Source organism: Parasteatoda tepidariorum, chromosome 2 (genome assembly GCF_043381705.1).
Source record: "Parasteatoda tepidariorum isolate YZ-2023 chromosome 2, CAS_Ptep_4.0, whole genome shotgun sequence".
Lineage (NCBI taxonomy): Eukaryota > Metazoa > Arthropoda > Arachnida > Araneae > Theridiidae > Parasteatoda > Parasteatoda tepidariorum.
In genome coordinates, this window is record NC_092205.1 from 92170945 (window position 1) to 92180819 (window position 9875).

The window sequence follows — 9875 nt, forward strand, 5'->3', positions numbered from 1 at the left end:
GGGCTACCCAACTCTCCCCTATATATATATATATATATATATATATATATATATTTGGTCAGCTATTTTAACTATACCTAATATTCATTCTTATTTTGTTATTAATGTAAAAAGTTTTTTACAAATATATCGTTAATCCTCATATTGAGAGGTACAGATTTCTTTTGATTTATTGATAATTTTTAACTTTATATAACATAATTTATGAAAGCAAAAGTAATTGATTTTTATTGAAGGTTGAAAAAATTCTTATGTTTCTACCTTCACAATATAATATATATGATATTATTTTATATTTCATTCAGTTTTTATAAAAGGAATTAGGTAAGAAATAATATTTATATTTCTGTTGATCATATGACCTATTTTATTGGCGATATTTTTAATATTCAATATAAAAAATTTTTTTCTGTATTTATTTTATTGATATTCATTATATTTGTTACATAATAAATTAACGGGTAAAAATTTAAAATGATTAAAATTTTAAAATTGGATTTTTGTTATTCAAATATTGAGCTTAAGGTTAAAGTATAGTATATCAATTAAAATATTAGAATTCTTAAATTTAATTAACTCTTAAATTTGATAGTTTATAATTGAAATTTATGTTTTGTGTTTGAAATGCTTTTTTTAATGCTTAAATAGAGTAGCAAAAATTATCAATTTGACATGGGAAGTGCTGCAAAGAATTTTTTTCCTCATTGTAGAATTAACCACTATTATTGAAAGGTCAAATGATTTAATAATTGATATGATAAATTTGGGAAATAAGTAGAATACTAGTTTTTAAAATCTAAATTTAGATGTAAACAAATTCGACAAAAGATCTAACATATTGATATTTGCACCAGACGTAGGTGTTCAGCTTAACATTTTTAGAAATAAATTTAATATTTCGATGAGCAATATAAAAAAATTCCATTCGGGGTTCAGCATCGAAATTATTTTTCAATTGTCTTCATTGATTTCCAAAGTTTTCTAGCCATGACTCATAATTTACTGAAAAAGGTAGATTTGGGCATAAAAATAATCATAGATCATTTCGATGGATTTACCCCTGAAAGACTACTATCGAATGCTTACCTCGAAATGAAAATAAACAAAAAATTCAAGAATCTAAACTTAATGAGTACAGACAACAAAATCATCGGTAGCAAAATAATAATCAGCAATAAAATCAAAATTTTTCCCGGTCCAATCAAAATTTAAACCAACAATCCCAAAATGGACCTAGATTTTATGAGAAAAGTGAGAAATTTAATAAAAGAAAACAAGTCATTTTGACCAGGCTTCTCAGGTCCTACTATAGTGCGGCTTTGATGAGAACTCCTCCAGACTACATGTCTGGGGACTGTCTGCTGCTATGGTAACAAGCGAGAGCACATTTCTAATGAGGGTGCAAAGGAGGAATGAAGGTGTTGATTGGTTTACTCACGCTGACCTATGCCAAGATCAAGACAAAACTATTCACCCCACACCTCTATTCGAAGTGACTTTTTCTCGTAACCATGGTAACCACCACGACGCGAGACTGATGTCTGGAGGAGTTCTCCTGAAAGCCGTACTATACCTAGACCGTGTAAACATTGTGATAAGCTAAGAATTGCCAATGCTTACAACTGGGGTTAAAATCATTAAAACAACCCGAATTTTTTTAATTTTTTTTATTGCTAAGATTCAACCCCTGAGTAAAGATAAACAGAAAGTGACCAAATACAAAATTGACAGTTGATAGTATCCGGATACGTTCAAAACAATAAATAAATAAAATAAAATACAGATTATAAAATAAAATGAAATCATTAAAAAATTCAAACACTCGATTTTGATTATAAAAAATTTATCTTTTCCAAATGTCGACGCAAGTAAATATAATCTCAGCTAAAATGTTTGAAAAATGTAATATCAAAAAGGAAGGAAAAACTTTGTTAAGGCAAAACAAACGAAAGGTAATTTGAAATTTATCCCAAACTTGCTCTTGAAATTCAAAAATTGGCAATAAGCTAAGTCAGTTGATTTCTATATTTTAAATACTGATTTATCTTTAGCCAGTTTGTATTAAAACCATGTATAGGATTTCAATTGGTTATTGATTATGTGTAACAAGTCGTAATGCAAAACCAGATTTAATTCATCATTTTTTCTGAATACAAACAGCAACCTGTTCGTACATGTTTTTCCCGAAATCCCTGCAATTTATCTAAAACAGATTCCATAAACAGTTTTAATAAAACAACATTTTAATGTAACAATTCATTATTTTATCTGATAAAACCTTTCCTCTTTTATAAGAATTAATATCAGAAAATGAGAACTGTTTGAAATGGCATTACTATTTTGAGAAGTATAGTGAAATTGATTATTGGAAAAATGTTTTCATTTATTATTTTTTAGACTATTTTAAGCAAGGTTTTCTTCTCTGGAATTTAAGTCAGAAATGATAGAAGAAATCATTTAAATATCAGAACCATTCCTTCATTTCATTATTTGGCTTTGTGGACTTTCCTCAAAATAAAACTCGCGTTAATGATATTGTTTTGTATCATTCTGAAGTGATTTTCCGATTTGATTCGAAACAAAAAATAATCTTTCGTTTAGAATAAACATATGCCCTATAATCCGCGTTTTCAACCCCTTTGCTTTTCTTGAAGAAAATTAAATTGCAATAAAAATAACTTATTAATTGAAACTTACAAAATATCGATTTTACGCTCTTAATTAACCTATTATTTTTTATTCTAACCTATACGTTGGTTCTCAGATGACCTCGATTAACCCTTATTCACTTCCTTCTAGTCGTCTGATCTTTTCCTACTTTGGATCTCTGTTCCAAACACCCTCTTTTGAACGTTTTTAGAGAGAGGCCATTTTTGTCAAATGAAATTAAATCAATGTTTTTTATCTAATAAAAGATGAAGATGTAAGCCGATATTTCATTATTAAATATCATTGTAAGAGACCAAATCGTTTAATACTTTGAACTTTTACTTTGTTACTAAATATTTTTACTTTGGATCACTGTTCCAAACACATTCTTTTGAGCCTATGAAGTGTGAAGCCATTTTTGACAACTTAAATTAAATCAATGTTTTTTATCTAATAAAAGATTAAGATCTAAACCGATATTTCATTATTAAATATCATTGTAAGAAACCAAATCATTTAATACTTTGGATCGCTGTTCCAAACACATTCCTTTGAGCCTATGAAGTGTGAGGCCATTTTTGACAACTTAAATTAAATCAATGTTTTTTATCTAATAAAAGATTAAGATCTAAACCGATATTTCATTATTAAATATCATTGTAAGAGACCAAATCATTTAATACTTTGGATCGCTGTTCCAAACACATTCCTTTGAGCCTATGAAGTGTGAGGCCATTTTTGACAATTGAAATCGAATCAATGTTTTTTATCTAATAAAAGATGAAGATATAAACCGATATTTCATTATTAAATGTCAATGTAGGAGACTATTAAAATGCTTTGAACTTTTACTTTGCTACTTGATATTTTTACTTTGGATCTTTGTTCCAAACACATTCTCTTGAGCGTTTTTAATGTGAGGCCATTTTTGTCAATTGGAATTAAATCAATGTTTTTTTATCTAATAAAAGATGAAGATGTAAACCGATATTTCATTATTAAATATCATTGTAGGAGACTATTAAAATGCTTTGAACTTTTACTTTGCTTCTTGATATTTTTACTTTGGATCTTTGTTCCAAACACATTCTTTTGAGCGTTTTTAATGTGAGGCCATTTTTGTCAATTGGAATTAAATCAATGTTTTTTTATCTAATAAAACATGAAGATGTAAACCGATATTTCATTATTAAATATCATTGTAAGAGACCAAATCATTTAATACTTTGGGCTTCTACTTTATTTTTTAATATTTTTACTTTGGATCGCTGTTCCAAACACATTCTTTTGAGCCTTTTAAGTGTGATGCCATTTTTGTCGATTGACATTAAATCAACGTTTTTTATCTAATAAAAGAATGCTCAGTAAATGGTTATTTATTTATTAAATATCATTGTAAGAGAATCGTTTAATACTAGTTTGATGCATTTAGTGAGGAGGGAGAAAAAAAAATAATTTCATGGGTGAAAACCTGCGGCTAAACGTCACGAACAAAACAGCATGAAAGGGCTCTTTTCAATCAACTGCACCTTCCCCCACCAACGCCCACTAAATATTTGACTGACTTTCCCATAATCGACTTTTAAATCCCCACTATTCTGCCGGATCACATGCATGAAAGGGGTCTTTTCACTTTAGGGGTCATCTGGAGTTCTCGGCAGGGGCAATTCAATCCGTGGGAAGGGATTGCCGCTCTTTTGATTTCGCTTCTGGCGCAGTTTTTAATCTCTTAAATGCCAGGGGAAGTCGAATAATACCTTTCTAATTTGATTTGCAACAGATTGTGCGAAAAGTCAGGAGATGCAACTGTCTGCTTTGGTGGGGGGGAGGGGGGCTGAATATGATTTTTGAAAGGGTGGCTGTCATTTTAATTCGTCAAGGTAATTTGTTAATTAAATTTTCTTTCCGTGAAAGCGTTTATTGGAATTCTCCTTATTAACGATAATTTCATTCGAAACACATCTAATATTTTGTTCGCTTAATTAATTTATAATAAAAGCGTCCTTATTGAATCTGGCAAAAGTGTGATACAGAAAATAAGAGTTCACCTGCTATTTACTTTGGAAAAAAAAAGTATAGTTGATGAATATTATGCGAATACCACATTCGATACATTTTCATTCTAAAATATATGGCACACCATCTCTCCAAGATGTACTGTTGCACGGAATTTTGAATTCATTTGATTTTTAATAAGTTTTTCTCTACTTCTTGAAACGAGATAGTTTCGTCAGTATATCTAAAAGTACTTTTAAAAAGAATTTTAAAACAGCGTTCATCCGATGTGTAACGCCCGGAATATTTTGATTGTGTTTATTGACATAAAGGCAATATTTTTCACAAGAACAATCCACGTAATATAAATTGTTGTAAAGTAGTTTAAAATGAAAGTATCAGAGATGTTTGACGTCCGGAATATTTGGATTGTGTTTACTGACATAAAGGCAAACTTTTTCACAAGAACAATCCACGTAATATAAATTGTTGTAAAGTAGTTTAAAATGAAAGTATCAGAGATGTTTGACGTCCGGAATATTTGGATTGTGTTTATTGACACAAAGGCAATCTTTTTCATAAGAACAATCCAGGTAATATAAATTGTTGTAAAGTGGTTTAAAAGGAAAGTATCCGATGTGTAACGCCCGGAATATTTTGATTGTGTTTATTGACATGAAAGCAATCTTTTTCATAAGAACAATCAAGGTAATGTAAATTGTTGTAAAGTAGTTTAAAATGAAAGTTTTAGAGATGCGTAGCGTCCGGAATATTTTGGTTGTGTTTATTGACATCAAAACAATTTCTTTTCATAAAAACAATCCAGGTAATATAAATTGTTGTAAAGTAGTTTAAAATGAAAATATCCAATGTGTAACGCCCGGAATATTTTGATTGTGCTTATTGACATCAAGACAATTTTTTTTTCATAAAAACAATCCAGGTAATATAAATCGGTGTAAAGTAGTTTAAAATGAAAGTAAATAACGTAAATAAATAAAACAGTTATCGAGTTGGCAGTTTCAACGAAAAGTAATAATAATATACTTTAAAAACACGTTTATAGACATCAGTTATAACTACTGCTTCGAAACCTGTCGAGTCAAGCAAAGATAAACAAGGCATTTTACACGATCCATTCTAATATTCCTTCACAACAAGATTCCAGATAATTAAAAAAACAAGACGTACTCTGTAAAGAAAGAACCTGATTGACACAGAATTTCTTATCCAAACACATCCTTAGAGCAGTTCAGCCATCTGCGCCACCGCAATGAAAGATCGGCATTGTTTTAACGAATGTTTCTTTTTTTACACGATAACCTCACAGCCTCTTTTTCATAATCCATCTGTCTACTAAAAACCTTTTCTCTGTCTTATTGGACAGAATCCTTAATGAAGGAGGATCTGGAAACTAACCACATAAAATCAGTGGTCGGAATAACTTCATTTTCTTTTTGGTTAACTGCAACTGCTTCTTTTTTTATATATATATTGTAGCTACAGCAAACTACTTTCAAAATGTAGTCACAACTTCGCTGCTTTTAGAAGACGAAATATTAAATGTTTCATTTGATGTTTTAAAAGTAATAAATAAATATTTCAAAATCGCGAAATGATTAAAAATAACAAAAGAGTTGTGCATACAGATAAAAAAGAAAAGAAAGTTATGTTTCAGTACTAAAGACTTAAAAATTTATATAGAATAAATACTTTTTTCTATTTATTTAAGCATAATGAAACATTTAGTCTGACAATAGAACTTATTAACTAATTGCTGCATTAATATACAATGCAAATTTATTTACGCTGCATTGGTCTAAACAAGCCAACCCCGAAATTTGATTATGCATTTGTAAATATTCATCAGCTGCCTGTAAAAAACATCAGCTGCAGCACTTAAATTTTTCACGGTTTCTCAACAGAATAGGTAACTCTTTTTCTAATTTTGCTTATTGATAATTAGGTGTTTTTTTTCTTCATTTCAGTTAATACTTATAGCCAAAATAAAATAAACATCCTTGACGTCAATAATTGTATGGCGATTTTTCACGCTTTGCCTAAACGATTCTCCATTATTTTTGCTTTTTAAGGTATAATTTTTTTTATCTCACTATCCATTGGTTTTAAATTGTTCAGCTTTAGAAAAACATGCTGTTTCAGACAACTTTAGGAATTCTAATTTGGTGAAGCAGCCCGCTTATACAACCACATTCACCTTATTCATTGAATTTATCTGACATAGCGATTAAAAATAATTTTATGTTAAAGAAGGGGCCAAAAACTACTTTTTTTTTACTAATGAGAGCTATAATGTATATATCTTTCAAATTTCTTTAAAAAGGAATAAAAAAAATCGTCTTTAGTTTAATTTTTATCAATGGAGAATTCCATCCCGAGGAGAAAATTCTATTTTTCAAACGTTTCTCAAGAACAATCGAATTGTAATTTTTAAATATTTTTTAGGAGGGTTAGCTAAAATTTATTCTTTCAGGCGCTGTTCCAATTTCAAAACGCTAGCACAATACGTTTGCGTATATATGCTTTCTTAAATATAAGCTTAAAATAAAATGAAAACTTTTTATTATAAATGGAAATAAAAAATTTATGATAACGAATAGCATAAAAATTGTTTATAAAATGAGAATGAAAAAAAAAAAATCGAGTCTTGCAATAATCTATCAACAGGTTTTGTTGTCGAATTCAAAAGCCATTTATTTAGTTGTGTACTTTATTAAGATACTCTTGACACATTGATTTTTAAATAGAAGCATACGTTATTTTTAAGATCTCCAAAAACTTTGCAATAAATTATTATTTTTTTTTTGTCTGCCTCTTCCTATAGTCTGTATCTCTTCCTATTGTCAGTATCCTTAAGAATAATTGTAATCTAATGGAATATTTTTTTTCCTTTTTTTTCTTCTCATTTCGATGATAATCTTATGGAATGCTTGGAATAAATCGCAACGATGATCGTATGGAATGTTTGTGTCATAATGTTGTGTTGCATAAAATAACTACGTATTTCTGTCGAATGCTTTTGCATTTCTAAACAGAGCAATAATAAAACCATTTTGATACAACTCTAAGAATACTCTTTCACTGTTTGAATTAATCTCATCAATGTTTTTTTATGCGTGACAGAAATATAAATGCTTTTCAGTGAAATTTTTTTTTTCTTTGCAATCTTATTGCAAAGTAATAAAGTTTATTGTATTGTTTTAGTTGGCCGAGGACTCAGAGTTAAAAACCTTATAATTTTCTCTTTTTTTTCAATTTTATGACGCAATTTTTTTTTTTACAAATTAACTCTTTGACCTGCGATGCCTCAGGGGATAGAGCGTTCGTCTTCCAATGAGGTGAACCGGGGTTCGATCCCGGCGATGGCTGGTCGACACGTGTTCCAAATAAGGCCTGCACAGACCACAGTGCTGACGTGAAATATACTTAGTGGTAGACAGTTCATGGGTTAGAGTCCCCTTGCCGTGAGGCTAACCGTGGGAGTTTCTCGTGGTCTTCCTCTCCATATAACGCAAATGCGGGCTAGTTCCATCAAAAGTTCTCCACGAAGACAAAATTTCTCCCGATACTTCATCCAGGAGTTCCCTTGTCTTCTGAATTGGGTTCAAAATTATAAGGCTACGGAGTTGAACATTAGTAGTCGTAAACCCAAAAATTGGGTAAAATTAACTCTTTGTAGCCGCGATGGCTTAAGGAATAGAGCGTTCGCCTTTTAATGAGGGGAACCAGGTTCAAATTCCAGCAATGGCTGCTCGATACGAATTCCGCATTCGGCTTGCACCAACCACAGTGCTGGCGTGAAATATCCTCAGTGGTAGATGGATCATAAGTTAAAGTCCCTTTGTTGTCAGGCTAACCATGGGAGGTTTACGTGGTTTCCCTTTCCATGTAACGCAAATATGGGTAAGTTCCATCAGAAAGTCTATCAAGATGGCAAAATTTCCCCCAAATGCTTGATGCAAGAGTTCCCTTGTCTTCTGCATAGGGTTTAAAACTACAAGGTTGCAGTGTTGAACATTAGTAGTCGTAAACCTAAAATTGGATCGGCTATTCAACTACGGTTATAAAATAAAATAAAATCGACTCTTAAATTTTAAAAACCTTAAAAAAATTATTTTTAAAAAAATTTTTGTTTTGATGATATGAAGCTTTCAAAACAATATATTTCACATAACCTGAGAGCAAAATGCTATGAGAGTTTTGAGTAAAAACAATAAGTGAAATCCATTTATACAACTCATTGCCATACGCATTCGAGCTTAGAACAGTACATCTCTATTGGAAGTCTTTGTCGTTATCACGCTGCAATGTCATGGCCATTTTCTTCTGAGGAAACGTCAGGCTCACTTGCTGGACCGTAACGTCACACTGGTCACCAAAGGGTTGAATGGTAGGACATAACTGATAGTGCTGCAACTACCAAAAAAATTCCCTTTATTACTTGAAACTTTACGACTCTCTTTGGAGTTGCGGTAAATACTTTATTACCTCCGGAAAATGAAATAACAATGATTTAAACGTGCATTAACGTCGGTTTCTTCAAAAAAGAAATGCTTTGTAGAAGAACTTCTTTTTAAATACTGAACTTGCGTTTCTGATTTATATGCTTTTCCTATATCATTGCTTCTTGCTCTAAATTATCCTTTCATATAGATCTGACTCATCTTAGTATTATGTTATTATTTATTTTTTTAAGGAGATAAAAAATTATAACCAATTAAAAGAAAATTGAGGAAAGATTTGAAACTTTTCATTTGATATCCTTCAGCAGCAAATCCTTCAGTTTTTTTATATCCTACAGTTTTTCTTTTGATATCCTTCAGCGGAATACTTTTATTAATTTTCAACAGTAATATATCGTCATTAAATGAGAATGCACGAAACTGCTCATGTAGCAGAGAACCATCAATTTTACGTCAAAAATACGTATATTTAACCTTTAAATTTTATTAAGCATTCGTGAAATTTACGTGAAACTGAAACGTCGAATTGTAGCAAAAAATGGTTATCCAAAAAACGTAAAACTTACTTAAATAAATTCGTCTTGAATATTTCACCAACCACTTTTCACTGCGTAAGAATGAGTACGTTAGTTTTACATAATATTTACTTCAATAATACATCAAAATTTACATAAGTTGAAACGTCGAATCGTGGCAAAAAATGGTTAGCCAATATATATATATATATATATATATATATATAATATA

General features: G+C 30.2%; 2 protein-coding genes across 2 annotated transcripts in view; one reads left to right on the forward strand and one right to left on the reverse strand.

The window, feature by feature from the left end:
- Positions 1-9875, forward strand: part of LOC107453266 (E3 SUMO-protein ligase ZBED1) — a 156925-nt gene that overhangs the window by 38559 nt on the left and 108491 nt on the right. The window lies entirely within an intron of this gene.
- Positions 1-9875, reverse strand: part of LOC107453260 (homeobox protein GBX-2) — a 44764-nt gene that overhangs the window by 3266 nt on the left and 31623 nt on the right. The gene's annotated exons all lie outside the window — the stretch shown is intronic.